The following is a 21458-nucleotide window of genomic DNA, read 5'->3' as shown; positions in this document are numbered from 1 at the left end:
TACGTAAAGAGGCACGCGACATCGAAAACCCTTCATTACCGCGACTTACTTATATCGAAGCTCGTACTTAATAAGAAGCGTCCTTGGCTTAGACACAATTCTTATTATTATAAGTTGGTTGGATGTGTCCAGTATTGCAGAGAGCTTCAATATTAGGAGTATATGAATATTTATTAAAGTTGTGCTTGCTACGGCGAAAACAACTACATGGGAAAATGAGATAACGAGAAATATTAAATTTATTTTGTTAATTTTTTTTCAAAGTCAAGTAATATTTTTTTTAATAATTTCCCATATTGATTCCACTTCAACATGGGGGATGTACCTAAATAATAATCCAAAAATTATACCCTGTACATCAATTTTCCGTAAATTAATATATATAATTATATTTATGATATATATACCTCTAAAACACCAATATTTGATTGTTCGCGCGAACACAACAACTCGTTCACCACGAGTGTAGAGTCATTATATGCCTAACCCATCCTCTAGCCGTGTATTGTTCTCCGCCAGTTATCACGGTAGCATAATTAAGTAATTACGTGTTCGTGACGATCGTGTGACAATCCTAATGAACATAATTTCATATACGCACTACAGCCTGAAGCATTCACGCAATTTCCCAACAAATCATACTTAATTCGCGATTTAAATTCAAATTATCATTTATACTTCATTTTGTTGTTGTCATCTTTTAAATGATAAAGTCGTAGGGTTGTGGAAGCAGCTTATTGTGTTTATTTGAATGTTAATAATTTATAATGTGTTAACGATATATTATTAGTTAAATGTATTTTGATTTTATTTTTATTTATTTCATTATGCTTTGTTATGGTCAATCATTAAGTTATAACACTTCACACGCTACCTTACAGCACCTGAATTATTCCATACATTCCATTGATATTTCTAAATCTACTGCCGGAAATTGGATCCTTTTAATTAAGAATTATTATAGGGCAAGAATAAGCAACCGCAACCTCTCTAGTTCCTCACCTTCAAAAACAGAACATCGGCTGTTTATCATTGAAATAATCTAGTAAAAGGATTAGTTATCTCTTTAATCTAAATACAATTTACCTAATTCTCTCCTTATAATTTCCTGTTCGAGCTTCCTTCCAGCCCTACCACCACACCTTGGCCGAAATTGCACGCATGCAAATAACTAATAAAACACAATAAAACCATATTTAAGATGGTAACATCCGCCACCTTGGATCTAATCTGTTGTTAATAAATTGTTACTCGTTAAATAAACAAAGAACTATTCTATTATTTAAACTAGAACTAGGAGATTGTAAAAGTGACCGTTAAACACTTACATTACATTGTTTAGAATGTTTTGTTACAAAAAAACTTATCGCTACTGAATTTAAGTCCTTTTAACCCACGAGTTTACCTTAAAAAACGAAGTTATTCCGAAAAATACTCGCACATTGACATTTGAAGTACAAATATGCAAAATAGCCTATGTGAAGCGTAATGACAAAACAATTGGATAACCTTTAATCTAACACAAATTACTCAATTATTGGCTTTATAGAAGTTTGAGTAATACTTCCAAAAAGTAGTTGTGTGATTTTGCGGCCAATGAATAATTTATGATAATAATTCATCTCGTGATTTAACATTGAAATAATTGGTTTAAAACTAAAAGCGGTTAAAGTCGTTTAATTGATAGTTATAGAAATCGATTGTAAGATTTTTGCTTTATAGAAACGAATAGAAATTCGCCGTAAGCGTAACTCATTACTCGGTTCTAATATACCACGTCTGACTGAGACGACCTCTTGATCTCGCCTCTTACTACTTATCTGATTCTGAATTAGCGCTAAACGGTGATAACAATCTCTTAATTCTCTTGTACGTGTATTTGTTACTAGTGCCTACTGATACATGAACATTTTGTTATATACGAGTCAGAAATTTAAGATAAATAACATGCACATAATCTAAATATGAAACGAATAAAACAAAAATATGGAAGTTAAATACAGCAGCGTTAATATTATTGATTTAAGGAAATAACACTTCATAGTATCTACAACGTAGATCTCCCTATGTTGTGGATAGGTACTATGAAGACATAAAGACAATTACAGAAATACTCAGATCAGAATCAGAAATCTAATTAGCTCTCTAAGCGGGGATTAAGTCCAAAATACTTTACATAATTGACAGGTTTGGCAAACGCTGCACCATACTGAATGTCACCATATCGGTTTCTGAGTCGAAAATAATATTTCATAGCCGTGCTCTACCGCTCCATCGAATCACAAAATCATTTTCAACCCAATTGTCGCCACCAGCAAATCCTGGTTAAACCTATTTATAATAACCCACTTTATGGAATGCATCGATGAAAGATAAAACGATAAGGAGTGGTGAGCCGTGGGCGATGAAGACATTACCATGAATGTATCTCAGCCACTAAATGAATTATTCAATCGATTCAATCTCAATGTCGCATAATAATAAACCCATAATTAATCGTTCAGTCATCTGCCATAACCATATTCCAATAATTGTTAAATTATATAGAGCTTTGAGTATAAATTACCTATAACAAAAGCTTTCTACACTTACAGTCAAACTAGGGTTTGTGAGTACCGAGAAAAGGACAAATACGCAAACATCCAGAACCAGAAGTCTAAATTTAACATTAATTATCATAGCCAAAGACCACACCTGGAAAACTTTACATTTCAAACCATTACTAATCGCTGTGCCAAAGGGGCTTGTAGTATATATTTTTGGTTTGACTGCATTGACGTCACTGCTATACAGTTTTACCTTCTAGCATTAATGTTTCTATTGTCTTCTGAGGTAAAGTATACCGCAAGGTTGACAATCTTTTTATATATATTTCTTATGTGCGTGTGTATATCACTGAACTCCTCCTATACGACTGGACTGATTTTGATGAAATTTGTTGTGTGTGTTCAAGGGGACTTGAGAATGGTTTAGATTTACAATTTAGTCCGTGGGAAAAGGTTTTTTTAATTAAGTTTTAATTCTTAAGTAGTTATAGAATCGGAAACTATGCATTTCATCAAGTGATGATCTTTAGCAATGTTGTTGTCCAATAGCCCACGAGGGTTTGGGAGTTGGTAAGACCAATTTTCGAACTATGGCACCACTGTCATTCCAATGCAGGTACAAAATTTCCGTTATATGTATGTCATATTATTTCTTTAAAATGCGGGCGAAGCCGCGGGCATCACAAGTATAAATATAATATTAATCAGTAAACATCAAAATTGGGCAAACACCCCACATGTAGTTAATAGTTCTGTAGCTAATACAAGTTCAAAAGCTTCAAGCACCTATAACCAACGTGCATGTCTTACAACAGTTTAGTTTTACTTCCTTATTCTAGTCTCTCTATAATAGTACTATATTATTTACAATACATAACAACACCGTTTTACGTAGGTATATAGACCGTATAAAATTGTAATGAGCTCGCGATAGTTAAAGGATACTTGTCGACCTACAAACAAGCGTGTACGAGATTTTATTGTTGCTTAGTAATACTACTATGTTGCAGTTATTGCATAGATAAATAACGTTAATTGGGTTAATTTGAACTGATTTATGACTTCATACAAAACCCTGAATATTAACGAGACTTGCAGTTTTAATCTATCAACTTTTAAGCCCCAAAAATTAACGTAATCCCAAAAAGGCTATGCTGTCACAAACCGTAACCTTAAAATACACTTACCATTTTCCGTGGTATTGGTACCTAAACTAAAATCGTGCGATTTGTTTAAGAAAGCTTTTTAAATACATTACCAAACGAGCTTAGTGTACATTAGATTGTAAATGGTAACCGCCGCCTATAAACAACATGCATTATGGCTAAACAGGGTGATAGAACTATCTGAAGTAAGTTATAAACATATTGATCATTTTAAGAAATAAGTTACAGCTCATATCCCTACCTTACCATATCCTTCAAGCTAAAACAGAGTAGCGCTTTTTTTCTCTTGTTTTTACCGTAATATTCCTTTCAAGTCAAAACACAGTAGCGCTTACTGCTGTTACCAAGGCAAAGGTTGGCACTTGTTGATGTGCTAGGTCAAACCGTAGCTCCTCTTACGACTGATATGTTGATAACGAATTACAATAGACAAACACGAAGTCAATAGAGCTATTAATGTCTAACATTGATGCACTTCCCGCAGCATTGTCCAAACATACAGAATTAGCATACAAAGCATTATGGTTAGATCCCATTGTTGCTTTGATCGCTACGTCAAAACCTGCGCTAATCTTCATTCTTTGTTGTGCAGGGTCAACTCACTTTGCGCTTTATCCGAATATAAATCATATTGTTTAACCTGTTACCAGAAGCATCACTTAGCAGCACAAACAATGGCATCAATCGAAACGGACGGCTTGACGTGCCCTCCGAAGCAAGGAAGCGCGCATATCTGACGACCCCCGTGGCGGTGCCGTTTGGTCATCATACCGGCCTGACGCGCAGAAGGTTCCGGGTTTGATCCCCGGCTAGATGGATATCTAAATTATGAATTTAGATACCTGTACTCTGTACCTGAGTGATGTATTAGTCCATGGCACATACGGCATAGGAAATCCTATGTGAGGTTGTAAGCGTAGAAAACGTCTTTTAATGCATGTTTTTTAATTTTTAATTTGGTCCTTAGCAGTTAATCAAACTCCCGACCGCGAAAGTCATTGATTAACTTTATATAGCTAACAATCTAAATAACCCATGGAGCTAAGCACGTCTTAAAGCAACAATGTAACGCTAATGTATTCCAGTAAGAAAATTGTGGTAGAGCAAGAATACGTGCGTACCTACATGAACGTTACGATTTAATCTTAGAATGTCTTTTTTAGTCGGTCGCATGTGTCCACGGTAACCGAAACCTTTTCCAATTTGATTACAATAACATATTTAAGTCAAGTCTCCATACACAACTATTAACTTCACAATCATTTTCGTCCTTAAATGATATTTAGAAGCGCAAACATTGGGTAGCTAATACTTATATCAACATTTAAACTTATCAACTGTATAAATTCCAATCGGCAAATACCAAAAGTGTTAGCGCCGTGAAACTGAACCCTTTGTCCGTAATACGACACGACAATACGTGGCGTATTACAACTAAATGCTTGTTACAATGATTTATTTCAATGAACACTCGTTGAACCATATGACGGCCTCGTATTTCATGACAGACGTTGGATCGCGGTCAATAAATCATTGTGTATTTTATTACTATTTTTATGCAATAGTGACACAAGACTATGCCATCCACTTGTTGCTAAGTTAGTGGTCACGGTATTTATAATCAATTCAAAGTAGATATGAAGTCTAATGTTGGCCATAGATTACCCTTGGTTACTGAATGAATGGCTTTTATAATTATAAGCAAAGGGCGGGTATTATGATGGTCCCGCCGGAGACGAACCTCGAAAGATTCTACGAACTTCTAAACATTTACCTATAAATGCACATAAATAAGGTATACCTTATACCCTTTACATACAATTACCCATATACCTTAGTTATAATTAAAATAAATTCAGTGAAGGAAAATCCATCCCAATAAACAAATAAACGTTTTGTAAAACTTTTAATTTACACTACAGATACAAAGTCACAATACAAAAAATAGACAGCCACTTGAATTTTATTTATTTGTTCAGGTTTAGATTCGGTAACGATATTGCCGGTTTAATGTTGACCTCGATTCGTGTAAGCAGGACCGCAGTTTGAGAATATTTAACAATTACTTGTCCACTGACAGGGGATTAAGTATGAATATACTAACTGTGGTCCATTATCAACTAATTGGAGCTAATGGCACAAATATATTATTTTGCAAAATTATGATAACATAAGTTTAAGAGTTACGACCATATTAGTTCTCAGGAGTGAAAATGTACCTGTAATCGGCTTCAAGTAGAATCCGTTTTTTTTTATGTAGAGTTGATTTTTGATGTCTATGGGCGGCGGTGACCACTTACGATAAGGTGAAATGCATGCTCGTTTACTTTACTCATTACTTCAAATCGTAATATATGTTATATTATAAGTTCCAATGTTCATTAAATTACGAAAAATATAATTCAGTAAGCTAAGTCCCTATGTAATATGAAGGTATAAATTTATTATTTACATGAGAATAAAGGATTTATTATTACTTTATTACCATAAGTTCTAGCTATTGATAGCTTTAGTCGAGTAACTTATATGTTAATCGTCGATAAATAGATAACCTTTGATCTAGTCATTTCAGTTAATCAAAAGCCTATAATATATTTCATTTGTCAGTCACAAGCAATGCACATTTCAATTTATAACACACGTCACGTGTTTCAATAAAAAAATAAATATTTTATATTTTTAACCATACAACTAAAAACATCGAATTACAAAATTATGTTCCACTTCTACGTATTACTAGCCCTTTCTAACAAACAGTTATAACCTTATACCAATTTATATAATTTACATTCTTGTTATTACGGTAACACGAATGTTACGTTTGGTACAAATCGTGTGTTTTGAATACAAATAGCCCTTTTTAACTTTTTAACAAGAAACATTTTAACTACGAAACATTACTGTTCCGTTCTTTCACTCGCCGCTTACTTCACTTTCGCTTTATATACGATTATATCGGTTGCGTCAATCTTGCTACTGGCTCTTACAAAATACATATTTTTTCACGCTATTAGATATTTATTAAATGTAACAGAATAAAGATGTTTTCTGTAGCCGGCCTTAGTTAATATGTAATCTTATCTGGGGTTGATTACAGATTAGTATGTGCGGTAGTAGCCACTTCTCATCAGGTGGATTGCAAGCTCGTATGCTGCTCCTATATTATTAAAAAAAATGCAACAATTCTTCTAAATCATCATCATCATCGTCATTCTATTTCTGTCCCACTGTTGGTGATGGAGTATCTCTCTCTCTCTATCTATCTCTGGAAGAATTAATGAAATTAATATATCTTTAAAAAACCTTTTTACAAAACTTTTTGACATCTACGTTTCCTCGCGACATTTCCTTTCACCGTTGACGCATATAGTATCAAGTTCTCAATATTTTAAATTGAAAGATTGAAATTCTCATATTAAAATATGCATAAATAGTTTTCTTAAATACTTGTATCTAATAAATGGTAACTGTGGCTATATTATATTTACAGACAATAGTAAAGTTCTTAATCATATTCATGGTATTTCAATAGTAGTAGAATAATGTCAGTTACTTAGTGCATTGCCTTATTGTGAGCGTTTTGAATATATACAATATATTCCATTCAGTACCCTTAGTATGAGTTTTTACGTTTTTACAAAAATGACTATTTTTGTATTTGTTTACGTATTCTACGTACGTTGTACGTACGTACGTTGTCCATACATTTCAAATCAATAAATATATATAAATATATGGAAAATACATAAACAAATACCAAAAACAGTCATTTTTGTAAAAACGTAACAACTCATACTATGGGTACAGTATACAATCCACTGCAGATACAGAATCGCAAACTGCAAACATGAATGATACTGATCACCACCAAATACTGAAGTTATCATTGTATCGCCAAATGTAAAGTAGAAATCTTTTTGCACCTTTGTTTCTTAAGATTTTGTTCGTTTTTCATTCATCCATCCTACGTGATATCATAAGCATCATTGTTGCTATAGTGTATACAATTGATGTCACGTTCATTCCATTGAGCCTGATATAATGTGAACCAGACTATTTATCTATGAAGTGTTATTCAAACAAATTGTGAATTAGACTTCAACGCGCTCAACTGCAAAATATGAAACCATTCAATGTTTTATCTACAATGCGTATATCTTTTGTTTGAACATAGACTAAACACTTTTTTGATTCACAATTTCTACAACATTGAAGAACCAAACAAGTTCCAATCTACCTGATGGTAAAAGTTCACATGCTACCCATGGACATAGTCACAAATGTCTACGTTACATGAATAGATTCTCTGCAGGCAAACGGTTGCCATAAGTTAACTTAGTTTTTTTTATAATATAGGAGTAGCAAACGAACATGCAGTCCACCCATGGACATCTGTAATCAATTAAAGATGTATCCCAGATAGGATTAGATATTCCTACCTGGTGTCGGCCACAGATGCGCCGCTACCCCTGAGGACTAAGCTGGAGTGTCTCGGGAAAGTATGTCTCCCTTACAACACCCTTCATAACGGAACACAGCATTGCCTAACACTGCTGTTATTAGGCAGAAATCGGTGTGGCGGTGGTGCCGCCGGAATCGTTCCACAAAGGGTTCTACCACCTTCAAAGTTAATTATCTTGGTACGTCTTCATAATATCCTCTTTCATCCAACTTGTTACGTTTTGCAATACACTCAATGCCAATAGAAAATTTTGATTTTAAATATACTTACATATGTACAATATAACAAACAATAAGCACTATGTCATTTAATAAATTGTTATTACATTCACACGATTCCACATAAACATACTCGTACCGACCATTTTAAGATTACTTTGTCATTTTATAGCATTGGTAGAAGCCTTACGTGATCAAATCCAATCGCTATTAAATTGAGCGTTACATCATTGAAAATCTTTACAAACATATTCGTACTTCCTGACCTTAAGTGGAGACCCGTTTGAAAATTTCTTTTATTTTCGTTTACAAAATGACATCGTTTAGTGTTTTGATATTTTCCGGTTTGACGTAATGTTGGCATAAAGTTGTTCTAACAAGACATATCATAGTAATCATAGTTAGTACGATCTTACAATTCTAAAATATTAATAGCCAATAAAAGATTTTTAACTAATATTGATTTGTATTGTATAAGTATCATAATCATTTCTTGCTTGTACGATCCTACGAAGAAAGTATAGTTAGATAATAATTTGGAATATTTATATTTTAAAATAAATAATAAAATATTTTAGGCAGCTTATAGTTTGTGTATGTATGCTTATAGTTTCGTAGTTAAATAAAGAGTTTAACACAAGTTTTAAACACGGGTTTTAACACGAATTTTAAACAAAGAGAAGTTTATTGTGTTTTATTTTAAAAGGATTTTTAAAAGAGAAGTTTCGACATATTGATATAATATTATTGTATATCTACTTATATATGGATAAAAATGTTTTAGTAGAAATAATAGAATCTCGTAACGAAATAAATAAATTAATAGACGCTTAAAAATATTATAAATAACTAATACTGCTTTCATATGTTTGTGTTTCATTTATCATGTTCTGTTGATATTCACATTCATACGTGTATATCTACATATCTGAACCCGCGACGCGAGTAACAGTCGCTTAATAACATGCTTTTGGTTAAATGACTACGTTGCGGCGACTCTAAAGGAATTCGCACTCGGAGTACTTTCTAAAGCGTCTGTGCACTGCTTTACTCAGTTAAACATTTACCATATCAATATCACTTTCCCTCTACTATATATAATAGATACGTAATGGACAGGTTAAACTTGAATAATTAATAATTATGTATAGTTTTAGAAACATACGAACAACGAAAAACTACAGTTTGAAATTTAAAACTTCAAAGTAACGTTATTAAAACTATCTATTGATAACTTGATCAAATTCAGTAAACATATAAGAAATAGGAGGAAACAAAATAAAAACATAAAATAAATAAAAAAACAGCTCAAACCACTACTCTCTAAATTAAATTGATTCATGATTGTTGGATTTAGAAAACTAAAAAAATACCTGATCTATTTTCTCACTTCTTGATTATAACTACAGCTTAGACGGAAAATCTGAAAAATATCTGACCTTTTATTACTTCTCGTACTATTATAAAATAGGCTAAACATTGAATTAACAGTTGAAGCAATTTAGATTTTAAGTCCTAAAGTAAGCAAAAACTATACAACCGGAAATAAACTATACTACGCTAAATAATAAATTAAAGAATAGTTTTAGAACAAAAAGCAAAAAGTCACATTACCGAAAGCAAATTAAATAATTCAAGTAATTTATTACAGCCGACGCTGCCTCGCGTGCTCACGACCTATTGTGCTGCCATTTGCACATCATTTGTTTTACAAATCAACGAAACAATTACAACTTGTTATTAATAACTGTATTTTTACTTGTTTTACTATATTATAGGTATCTATTACCGGATATGTTTTTAATACTACGAAGATTCTTTAAAACAGTTACTTATTTCATTGCGATCATTATGAATTTGCAGAGGTTTTCGGCATTTTTACGTTTCGGATATATAAAAGAAGAGTGGATTATGCCCTAAGCATTTTCTAGTTACGGAGATTAATCCGAGCCTATCAGTGGAACATAAAAAGTGACAGACGTATGTATATCAAACGGGTAAGAACTCAACCTAATTCGTAATAGTAACCACGTATCATACACATTTACAATCAACTATTGCCCCATACGGAAAGTATCTCAGCTTTACCATAATATTGTAACTAAGTAATGGTGCTGCTTTATTATCGGTACAATAAAATGTTATCCATCTTATTCCCTGCTTACAATTCAAACGAAATCGCTGCGTCGTAACTGTATTATAAATTACTGCACAGTTAAAATAGTAATAACTTTTAAACAATTAAGCTCTAACTTTACATTAAGTAAAATGCAACTGAAATTGAATCTTAACATTAAGAAATCTATTTCCCGAATAACGTTTCTAATACAATAGAGCCTTATAGAGCCTTAAACAACATCAGTTCTACCGACAAAATGACTCAAATCCAGGCAGAAAACAGGTTAGCTCAATCTACTTTCTAATAGCTATTGCAAAGCTGTTAAAACTTGACCCAGTTTAGGATCTAAATTAAAAACTCTATCTGTCTCTTTCGTATACTACTTAAAATTTAACTTACGTATTGTGATTTACATTAAGTATTGTGATTTATGTAACAGTACTCAACTTATTTTAATACTTTTTCAACATAGCGAACGTTTCAACTAAAGTAAAATTTATTCATCTAAAATATCAATTATTTCACAAGTTTTTATTTTAATTTTAACGTAAAAGTAAGAGTTTATACTTTCATTAAACTTAATTATTGAAATTAAATAGAAATCTCATAATTTTATAAACAAAAACTTTAGAAGTAATATTTATAACAAAACTAAATATAAAATATCACACCGGAAGCTACAATTTAGAAGTGAATTACGAGAATTGAAATGGAATCCTTTCGCGCAATGAATTATTCATAGTCCGCATAACATTACGAGAGGATCCATAATAAAGACATCAACGCGCACCTTCTGTAATATTTGTTCGATATATTTTCACAATGTTGCTTAATTTATTTTTATGCTGTAAATAACTTTTAAATGTTAACATATAAATAATGTATATAATAGTATGTACTTGTTGTGTATAATAATAAATTACATTTAGTGTCTGTCACGAATAGACTTTTTAGTTTTATCCTCGGCCTGTGTAACATCTAAATGTTGAATTTCGATTTATATTCCATGCATTTGTGTTTACATATTTTTCTTTGTATGTGATTATAGTATTTATGCTACAGGCAATTGTTGTGCGAGGCTATGTAAAAAGCCTTAATGTCAATCTATGATTAAATTACAAAAACATAGCACAATGTACCAAATATAGATTAATTCCGGAAAATATATTTTGTTCGTTTTTATTGGTGTCGATACGGTAGCATTATGTTAATTGCTTATTATTATGGATACAGTGTAATTTGCTAATTATATGCAACAAAGTCGCGTGCATAAACCAGTTGTGACCAATATTAGAGTCAAGGACGTGAACGCCAGTTTCACCACTTTCTTTGTTGCGTGCCCGTAAATAACGCTTTATATAAGTGCACCATTTCCGATACTTTCCAGTTTTGGATAATGTTATTAATATTGCTCTGATAAGAAACATTTTATTGATACACGTATCTGCAATTGGTATTAATTTAAAATGTCTACGTAGTCGAATCTGTAGCAGTGACATATGTAGAGGGAGAGTAGTTGCTCAATGCAATGAAAATTAACTTGTATATAAAATATGCATTTCGAATTCATTGTACATCACTAATTCATCTATTAATTATTACTTTAGAACTTGACTACTCGTAAAAATTAAGATATACATAAATTTTAGTTACAAACTTGAATTATTTATCTAATTATTATTTCACTATTTTCTTCCAATACTTGATTATTCCGACTAAATGTATTATATGGGCTAGATGTCAACGATTAGAGAAAAATACAGCCTTCAATATTACATAACAGAAAACTGTAACAATACGGACATCCATTGTAATTAGGCTCTTAAAATATATGATCGCAATAGAAAATGCCCGAATACCGTGCGAAGCATTGTGCTGTATGCAAATGATAATTACTGTTACAGCAATGACATCACTATTTTCAACGTCTTAATGACCAGTTTCGTGAACACACCCCTACAAGGACGCTACACTTTCACTACCCACTCTTTTTCTCATCAGTCGACTCTCTTCGGCCTGCGAACTTTTGTTTTTGGACATAATGACACCTGATTCATGTCTCTACATTTATACAAAACGTTGGTAGAGTTCCGTGTTCTTCAAATTTGAACAGAAAAACGTTTAACAGCTGTAATTACAAAAATGTGGCCAAAATTGTTATATAATCAAAGTACATACGTTTTTTTAGCCTTTGTGGAGGTAAGTTACATATCAAAAAACACGGAGTGCGTTACCAAATTCCGACAACGCATGCAGTACTGTATTAGCTATCAATGCAAAAATATTGGTTGTCTTATTGCATGCTACAAAATATTATAAATATGATACAAGCAAAATTAAAATAGTTTTTATTGAGTTTAAGTTTTCAATGAAAATGATTATTAAATTAAATCTAAAGCTAGCATCTTTAAAACCGCGATTTGTGATTTGCCACATCTTGAAATACGTTTTTGTAGTATTTTAAAATCCATTGTTATCGAAAACGGTCTGGTATTATAGACGATACGACCACGCCTGTCGTCACGTCGCTCAAATTCATTTAAGAATGTCAAAATAAAACGCGACTTTCATTTTTGTAGTTCATTGACAAAACGTCACAATAGAACTCATTCTGTGACTAAATATGTAAAATGTGCGGATTGTTATAACAATAATTTTAACAATTTATAGGTTATGAAAATTAAACATGAAATGAATTATTGATCTGAAAGAGAATGCAAAGCAAATTTTTGTGGAAATAAAGATGCCTGCAAGTATGCTGTTTAAGATTTTTATCGATTTATTCGAAGAATGTTATGTTAAAATTACATTCTACATAGTCTAATTCTGATGTCATCGTTAAGGTTCTGGTTATTCGGAAGTTCCTAATTTTCCAAACATCTTACAACTTTACATAGACAACTTTACGTTGGGTTTTTATTTCATTACAATTATTGAACAAAATAAGAATGAATGTATTTCGTTACTTACACACACACAAGTAAATATATATATTTATACCAACACCAACTCACACATTACTCTTACTTATGCATATAGGTATGTCTATGCTAACAATGGTTCATTGAACCAACACCTCGCACTATACTTATTATTTTATTAATGCAGAGGTTTTTTACTAAAAGTAATTTAAGACATGATTCGGCATAAATCCTAGAGTCTCAGAAAGTTCGTAGCTACTGTAGCTCTATAGTTCAATATTTTACGCTTTAGAATAAATTAAATGGAAGATCGTGTACGTGAGTAATTATAGTTGTTTATTGTATTATTGTTAATATATTTTATATTATAGATTTATTATACTTTTTCCCAACTACCGCTATTCGCACTGTAACAGCGTGGTGAAGTAAGCTGCTTCGAAGAAAAAAAAATCGACAAGGAAGGTTGAAGGTGATCTAACTTATTCCACAGGGGTTGTAACAAACTGACGGCTCGACTTCAGATATAAATTCAATCTGAAGAAGGTAATCAATGAAGTTGTTTACATGACAATGGACAGTATAAACCACATACGACCAGTTAGACTGCGTGTACATTTGCTACATGCTTTTTTTAAATTTATAACAGTAGCCACATAACTTGGAGTAGAATTTACAGTCCCAGTATCCGCCAGCTCTTTCTACACAAAAAGACAAGACACTAAGCGTATTCCCTGCTTATAACATCTAAAGAATTCTTCAGTGCGGATATACTTGACTACGTCAGCTGGTGGCCGGAGGCGAGTGGATTCACTTTCTACCTCACTCGAGCCACTGACGAGACGCACCAGTTTATTTTTATTTTCATCGATAAATAAGTACTCTTGTTCGTTTTTATTTCGTGCTCAAATTCACTTAAACCTTTTGTCTAGTTACTTTGTGAATAAGACTTCCATCGCCAAAATGGAAACAGTTCGTGAAACAAAGGTTCTTGATTTAATTTTAAGCGATTTATTTCAATTATCGCAAATCTATTTCAGATTAGAAGTAAATGTCTAAATAATATTGACAACTGGAGTTTATATTAACATAAACGTTTTATTTAGTGTCATCTAGAATTTATGGCAATGGACCCGGGCAGATATTGTTAAGCTACAAGAAAGATTTTTTAGATCTCTGCAACAACAATAAGTATCTATCAGTAAGTGTTTAGATCTATCCAAAAGTATCCTTTTAATCTGGAACCACCCACACACACGCATTAAAATAGGTTAAGCGGTTTATGAGAAACCATGTACGCCATGATGAATTACCATAATAATAAGGGTTAATACGGCAATAAAAGTCCGTAGTTAAATAAAACGATCAAATTGAGGCGAAATAAATATCTGTATCCGTGCGTTTTTTGTTAGTAATTTAATACGCCACTACATTCCTAATTAAGCTTGTTCAGATAACGTGTTATTAATACGTTATCTGAAGCTAAATCTCGATTACAGATCCCTTAAACTAGATCAAAACAACTTAGCCCGACGTGACATAGAAACTTGCAGCTTAACTCATGTATTTATAATTATAACAACTTTTCACTTTCATAAGAACCAGTTTTTATTCTGCGGCTGGCAAAACTTTGGTCATTTCCGTCCACTTGTCAACATGTTTCACTGCGAAATGAAACGATAAACAATATTCGATTTTTTATAGAATAACCTAACGATTAAGCAGACGGTATACCGTATGGAAGGTTGTCACCGTCGCCTATGATTATCCGCATTCCCCTGAAGTCCCCAGTGCATCGCCGCCTTTGAGGAAAAGCCCTTTTTGCATCTTTCTACAAAGCGTACAAAATACTTAAAATTATCTTTTAAAAACTTTGGTTAGTCAGAATATCATGATTCTCAAAATCACTCATTTCAACTAAAACTTAATTTAAAGTGTAACTCTTTAACAGTTAATCTCTCATGAAAAGCTTTGAAATTATTTCTCTCACATTCTTTTTTAAAATTTGAAAATTCGTATCAATATTTTTAACCGACTTCAAAAAGGAGGTGGTTATCAATTCGGCCGGTTTTTTTAGCAATTCACAATGTTTATAGTAGGTACTCGACATTAAATACAATTAAAACAAAAAATATCAATGAGTAAATGAATTTACGCAAAGTAAGTCAGTCTTCCAGGATATTGTTATTATTCCTAGAGGATAAATGAAAATTTAACACACGCCTGCATAGTTATCTATATACGCTCGAAAAACATTACCGTCTGCAGTCGATTAACAATCCAATAAATCCACATTTATATAAACTGCATATAACAATAATATTGAGCACCAACGAACAGAAACCTTAAAATAGTTACATACAAAGGAAAGGGGATTCTTACAATTACTGCCCTTGAGTTTTTAGCATAGTGACACGACGGGTTCAGTTCAATACTTTTTGGCTTAATTTTTTTATTTTTACAATTTTGCTCCAATTCGATCATTCCTACGAAGGTAAGTGGTATTAAATTCGCGAGAAACATAAATTTAAAAATATAGGTATACAGGCATTCGTACACAAAGACTTCGAAAACAGGTGGTGGTAAGAAAAATGTTGTTTATAAGCTTTACTGTTTATATTAATTAAAATAATTTATTTATGAATAGAGTAAGTGTATTCAATATACATATATTTTGACATGATTTTAACACTTTGTGAAACATATATATAAATTTAAATTTATGTCGAAACTCAAAGTTCATAAGAGCTTATAATATGAACTGTAATACTAGGTAGGAATTGGAATTAGTGCTACTGAAAAAAAAAACAATAAAAGTTCAAACAAATAACTGTTATAAAATGTCTAATAACAAGTATTTACGTTATATTCCTTCTTATCACGCCCCATCGAAGCTTTGAGGTATTTAGTTTTAATGTACCTATTGAATAACAAATAGAAATAAAACGTTGAGATAAGGCTAACTGCATCTTACTGTAATCTTATATGGAATCAGTCGTCCTCTACCTTTAAGTCTCAAAGTATCTACATTCATCATAAATAATGCTGTACCTAATAGCTATTCATAAGATTGTATTATCTCCATCAGCTTGCATCTAATTTTAAATGAGCAATGGTCAAAGAAACATCCTAATTTAAATGGTATGAAAGGTTGCGATAGACGGGTTATTTTGAACTAAAGTAGAGTTCCTTCGTTTTTTGAGAAAGCATTATAAGTTAATTACCGCCCATAGAACTTGTATTGATCATAATAAAAACCCTATAGTTCATAAAATAGCGACAGTACAGTATCTCTTTGTAGATTTTCATGATTTTAATCATATACATATATTTCATGCATCTTTATTTAACACCTAGCCCTTTCCAAGTCCTATTCATTGTTCTGGAAATGACAAATGTCCTAAAAGATCTCGAATTCGTCGTGAGAAAAGTTGTTTGATAAGGTAACAACAGAATCTTACGAAAACGATGGAAGATTTCGTTGATAGCATTGCCTAAAAGAGGAAGGCGAAATAGGGAAATTTAAGATTCAAGGCGTAAAATGTTATTTTATGATTAAAGTTACCTACTTTGTTCCAAAGTAAAAGTTGTTAATTTATAAGTGTCTATCAATCGTTACAAATCGTAATGTTATAGACTTTCCTCATTTTATCTTGCAATTCTTGCAACCATTTTTTTGTATTGTTAAACCCGTTTTAGTGGATTTGATCCAGATATTTACGCTTGCGCGCATTAAGTACAGCACCTTACAAAATACTGAACGAACAGTTAAAAAAAATGCTGCATATGTATAAATTTTTGAAATTTTTGAAATATTTAAAAGACAATATAAAGGTTTATGATGAAGTGAATTCACACGTAGTTTTCAGGATATAGCTTTGACATACCATGAATTTCAAACGGTTATATTAAGACTTGAAGTTATAAAACTTTATCTAAACTTGAAAAACATAAAATTACTTAGTCTGAAATAAGTGTCAAGAACAATTTGTCAGAAATATTACATTCAATAAATTTTCAATCCGTAAAAATTATATAACATTACATCACGTAAACGTAAACATAAAGAATCTGTAATGCCTTTAAATTGCATGAAAATGAACGGAAATCTCAAAGCTTATTATAATTTTATCGCGCTGCAAAATTAAATCAGTTTAGTCGTGACTGCGGCCACACTCATGGTCGAGTATTTAGAAAGCGAAAGATACAATTTTAACTCCTATTGAGTAACAACTAGAGGCTACTTATAACAAATAAAATTATGCAAAACATTACCAGAATTAAAGTCGATTTAAAACGCCTCACCTTTAAAAATGTTTCGCTTTTCTATTTCAGCAAACAAAAGAACAACACTGACAAAAATTTTAAGTGGAATCCACCATCGTTCCAGTTGACACTTTGAACAAAACACTTGGGTCACTGTTAACAAAACCGTTAATTACATACCGCACATGTCCCGCCAAAATCCGTCATTTTCGAAATTTTGATATCGATATCCAATCGAGTGATTGAATCGATGTCAACGGCCGCGTCGCAATCCGGACACTGGCGCGCAAGTGTCGCGAGTTTCGGCTCTTTACGCGCGAGTGCACTCTTATTGCGAAGCGAAATAATTATTTATCGATTTTCAGACGTAAGTTCGAATTGTGGCGGGAATAGTGCGTACGTACCGAGCGTGCGTTCGTCTGTGCGCGGAGACCGGCCGGGGCGCGAGTAGCGACTGCGGTCACTTTTGCTCTCGCGGCACTTTCTGCCCACCGTTGGCCGGCCTGCCCGCATATGTCGAACATTAGCCATGATATTACCACCCTATCAAGAACCGCCCTCGCAATACATTCACCCTCTGTGCTCTACTAGCTGAGAGACCCCTCGACGCTGGTCGGTTTTGATATAGGTAGATTGAAACTCGTTGCGCTTAGTACACGGATTACAAAAAGCTTTCAGCGAATGTAGTAGGTCTGAGACGTACCTATATACAGTACTAATCTTCGGACGCAAATATATTATTTACAATGGCTCTATTTTTTGAAAACGAACATATTTTCCTTATATACACGTTTTCAGTTTCAGTTTACACAAAATAAAGAGGTTTTTCAGGTATCGTATACCGGAAATGACAAAAGCAAAGCATTGTTTAAAATACTAAATTCAAGTTACTAGTTAATTACTTGCTTTGAATTAAAATATGGCAAGCAAGTATTCATGAAGCTGAATTTAATAGAATTATTATAAAATTATTTCACAATATAATGGATTTGTCTGTTCGTATTGTAGGTACACATATGCACGTATATGTATTCTGAAAAATATTTACAAAGCCTCTTCCAAAGCAAATTAGCTGCTACACTTTCAAGATTTTAGAACCCGTAGTGTTTCGACTCCAAAGGCACCACCGCCACACATTTTTCTGCCCAATAACAACATGTTGAGCGGTGCTATGTTCTGGTTTGAAGTGTGGTATATTAGGCATACTTATGAAAGGCATTCCAACTTCATCTTCAGGAGTAGCAACGTATCTGTGGTAGACATCAAGTAGGTAGGACTGTTATGTTATCTGATGCCACCTAGTGCAAATCAGCTAATTGTAATAATTGTTACTTAAATAATTAAAAAAAATCGTATACAACACACTAACTTTAATATGCTTCTATAAATAGTACCCAATCAAGGATTAATTAGTGTAACATACTTACCGAAGCAGGCTGTGTCTTATGACCACCCACGTAGTACAGTTACAGATGTGACGCAACGAGGAAATCCTACTTTGGTACTACTATTTACTAATTTCAGTACTACGCAATTTTTCAACAGGCTCACGTACAAAGACACAAGGTGTCCGTGACCAATGGATAGGAATCAAAATTGGCACTTTTCGTGTCACTAACATCTTCGTTAGAAAAAAACGATCGTAAATAAAGAATATGAAATGGTGCATTTTTATTGCACTTGCGATTTTAATATGTTCGTGTGGGTATCCTAATATTATTGAAATCATTATGGAAATTTTGTATTCTAAAAAATAATATTTTTATCACATAAATAACCTGCAATTGATCATGGTTTCCTAACATAATATTAGCCTCAATGTCAGTAAACATATGAGAAAATATCGACATTAAGCTCTCGATACCAATATTGATATTTTATCAATACCCCTCATTCTTAAAATAAGTTCTGCAAAAGCACAGATACATGTAATGCACTTACCTACAACAGTAACCTTCTCATCACAATAATAATACCTTTTTATTGCACAGTGTGAGATAACTTTTACTTGGTTATAAAGGACAAAGTTTAAGTGCTTCATCATGGCCAAATAAAAATATAGGTAAACTGAAGTGTTGATTTACAAAAGCTTTAATATAAACTTTAGTATTTTATCGTGCATCCACTATTCCCACTCCACTGTAAGTGCGCGTCAAGTCTGACTGTGTTGTCAATAAAACTGAAACAAATCCTAGTTCAGTGGTCAGCTGCTTGGTTTACGGAAACTCCTTCAGAATGTCAGAGGCTACGATTAAGATGGAGCGAGTTTACTATCACAAAATAACCCACTTGTTTTCATATAGGTACCTACCTAATCTAAGTCTGGTACATACTAGTAGTAGTAAGGATAAAAGATTTTGACAATCTTTAGTTTTAAATCTACTGGACATAGCGGTCACACACTGAAAATATCGAAAACTGAAGTGTGATTCTTTCTTTCTTGTGAGTTTTTATCACTGTAACCTCTGGCGAGATTTGAAACCCGAAGTGCACATATCCTACTCCAGTAGTGCACTATCCTACTGTTGTACCTACTAAATATAAACAAATTTGATTTCTGTTGCATTCCTTTATCGAATCCACACGAGACCAGAGTATTGTGCACTAAACACCTATAAACATCAGTAACACGGATCCTTTATAAAACTCGTGAAAGTGGGAAATAATAGTTCAAGAAGTGAAAATTTTTTTTTATATTGCCAGTTTTGTACTGTGTTTATGTTATTCCTATTTTTGTAGTAGACTATAACACTACTAAAATAATAAAGTTTGAGTAGAGTTTAACAGAAATTTAATGAGACCCCTACTCAAGGGCCTCCTGGCGGTACATTAAAGAAATAACTACTCCGTGCTTATGACTGAATTATGTTGCTCAAGAAATTTGGAAGGCGTTGTTACTTTATTTTAAAGGGAAGTTTTTTATGGCAAGGTTATTATTTTTTTGCTCGCTTTAGAAATCGATAATCACACATGGTGTGTCAATTTATCTTATTATTTAAAAGAAAATACATTAATTATGCATTTCCGAACGGGACACGAATACGTCAACTCATATCATGACATAACCTGTAATAAATCAGGGATACGAAACAATTATATTTTTAAGTTTATTCTTTTAATAATTTTCGTAAAATTCATTGAAAATTGTATTGTCGCTAAGATTATTGACATGTTTTAATACCTGAGACAACGTTATTATTAGAAACATACTTAATGTATCTACTTACTTATCACATGCTTAAGTGGATGAAGTGCTTACGTGGATGGATTATTTACTTACATGAATTACGTATTATTCTTATTTTTGTTAATTTTTAAATATTATATTTTACTTTTGGCTATTATATCAAGATTAATTATATTTAATAATTAATTTCTTTCTATCATTCAGTGGCGGACTAAGGTTGGAGGCCCGGGGCGGAAAGTTGAATAGACGTATCCAGTGTAAAATGTTGACGTGATTTTACAAAATGACAAATGTGTCAGAATTATTCGCCTGTGATTCGGTTACCTTTTTTTTCGCTGACTGATACAGATTTCATAGATTGTTTGGTTCTGACAACCTTTTTTTAGCAACTGTGTTTAGAGCTCCCGGCCCTGAGGCGGGCCGCCCCTTCCGATTTAAGCCGCTAGAGGTATCATTACATTGAATTTTTCGTGAAATTAGAGTAAGTGATTCATGTGTCACTCTTATTAGCAATACATAATTAAACAATAATCAAAACATTTATATTTTTATTTGAAGAAAAAAAAGATTTTAAAA

The 21458-nt window shown here is 32.6% G+C and overlaps 1 protein-coding gene across 13 annotated transcripts in view; it reads right to left on the bottom strand.

The window, feature by feature from the left end:
* LOC140751561 (uncharacterized) overlaps positions 1-18192 on the bottom strand; it is a 118687-nt gene extending 100495 nt beyond the window's left edge. For 12 of the 13 annotated variants that reach the window (XM_073085473.1, XM_073085480.1, XM_073085476.1 and 9 more), the window contains exons 1-2: positions 18100-18192; positions 17735-17848 (exon numbers count right to left, since the gene is read on the bottom strand). The gene's annotated coding sequence lies outside the window, so the exon portion shown is untranslated. Of the gene's footprint in view, positions 1-17704; positions 17849-18099 lie in introns of all 13 variants that reach the window. The other variant, XM_073085475.1, reaches the window with a different exon arrangement.
* Between the last annotated feature and the right edge of the window lie 3266 nt (positions 18193-21458).

The sequence above is a fragment of the Epargyreus clarus genome, unplaced genomic scaffold (assembly GCF_041222505.1).
Source record: "Epargyreus clarus isolate Ecla_fem2 unplaced genomic scaffold, WU_Ecla_fem_2.2 ptg000023l, whole genome shotgun sequence".
Lineage (NCBI taxonomy): Eukaryota > Metazoa > Arthropoda > Insecta > Lepidoptera > Hesperiidae > Epargyreus > Epargyreus clarus.
This window is presented reverse-complemented; position numbering and strand designations above follow the sequence as displayed.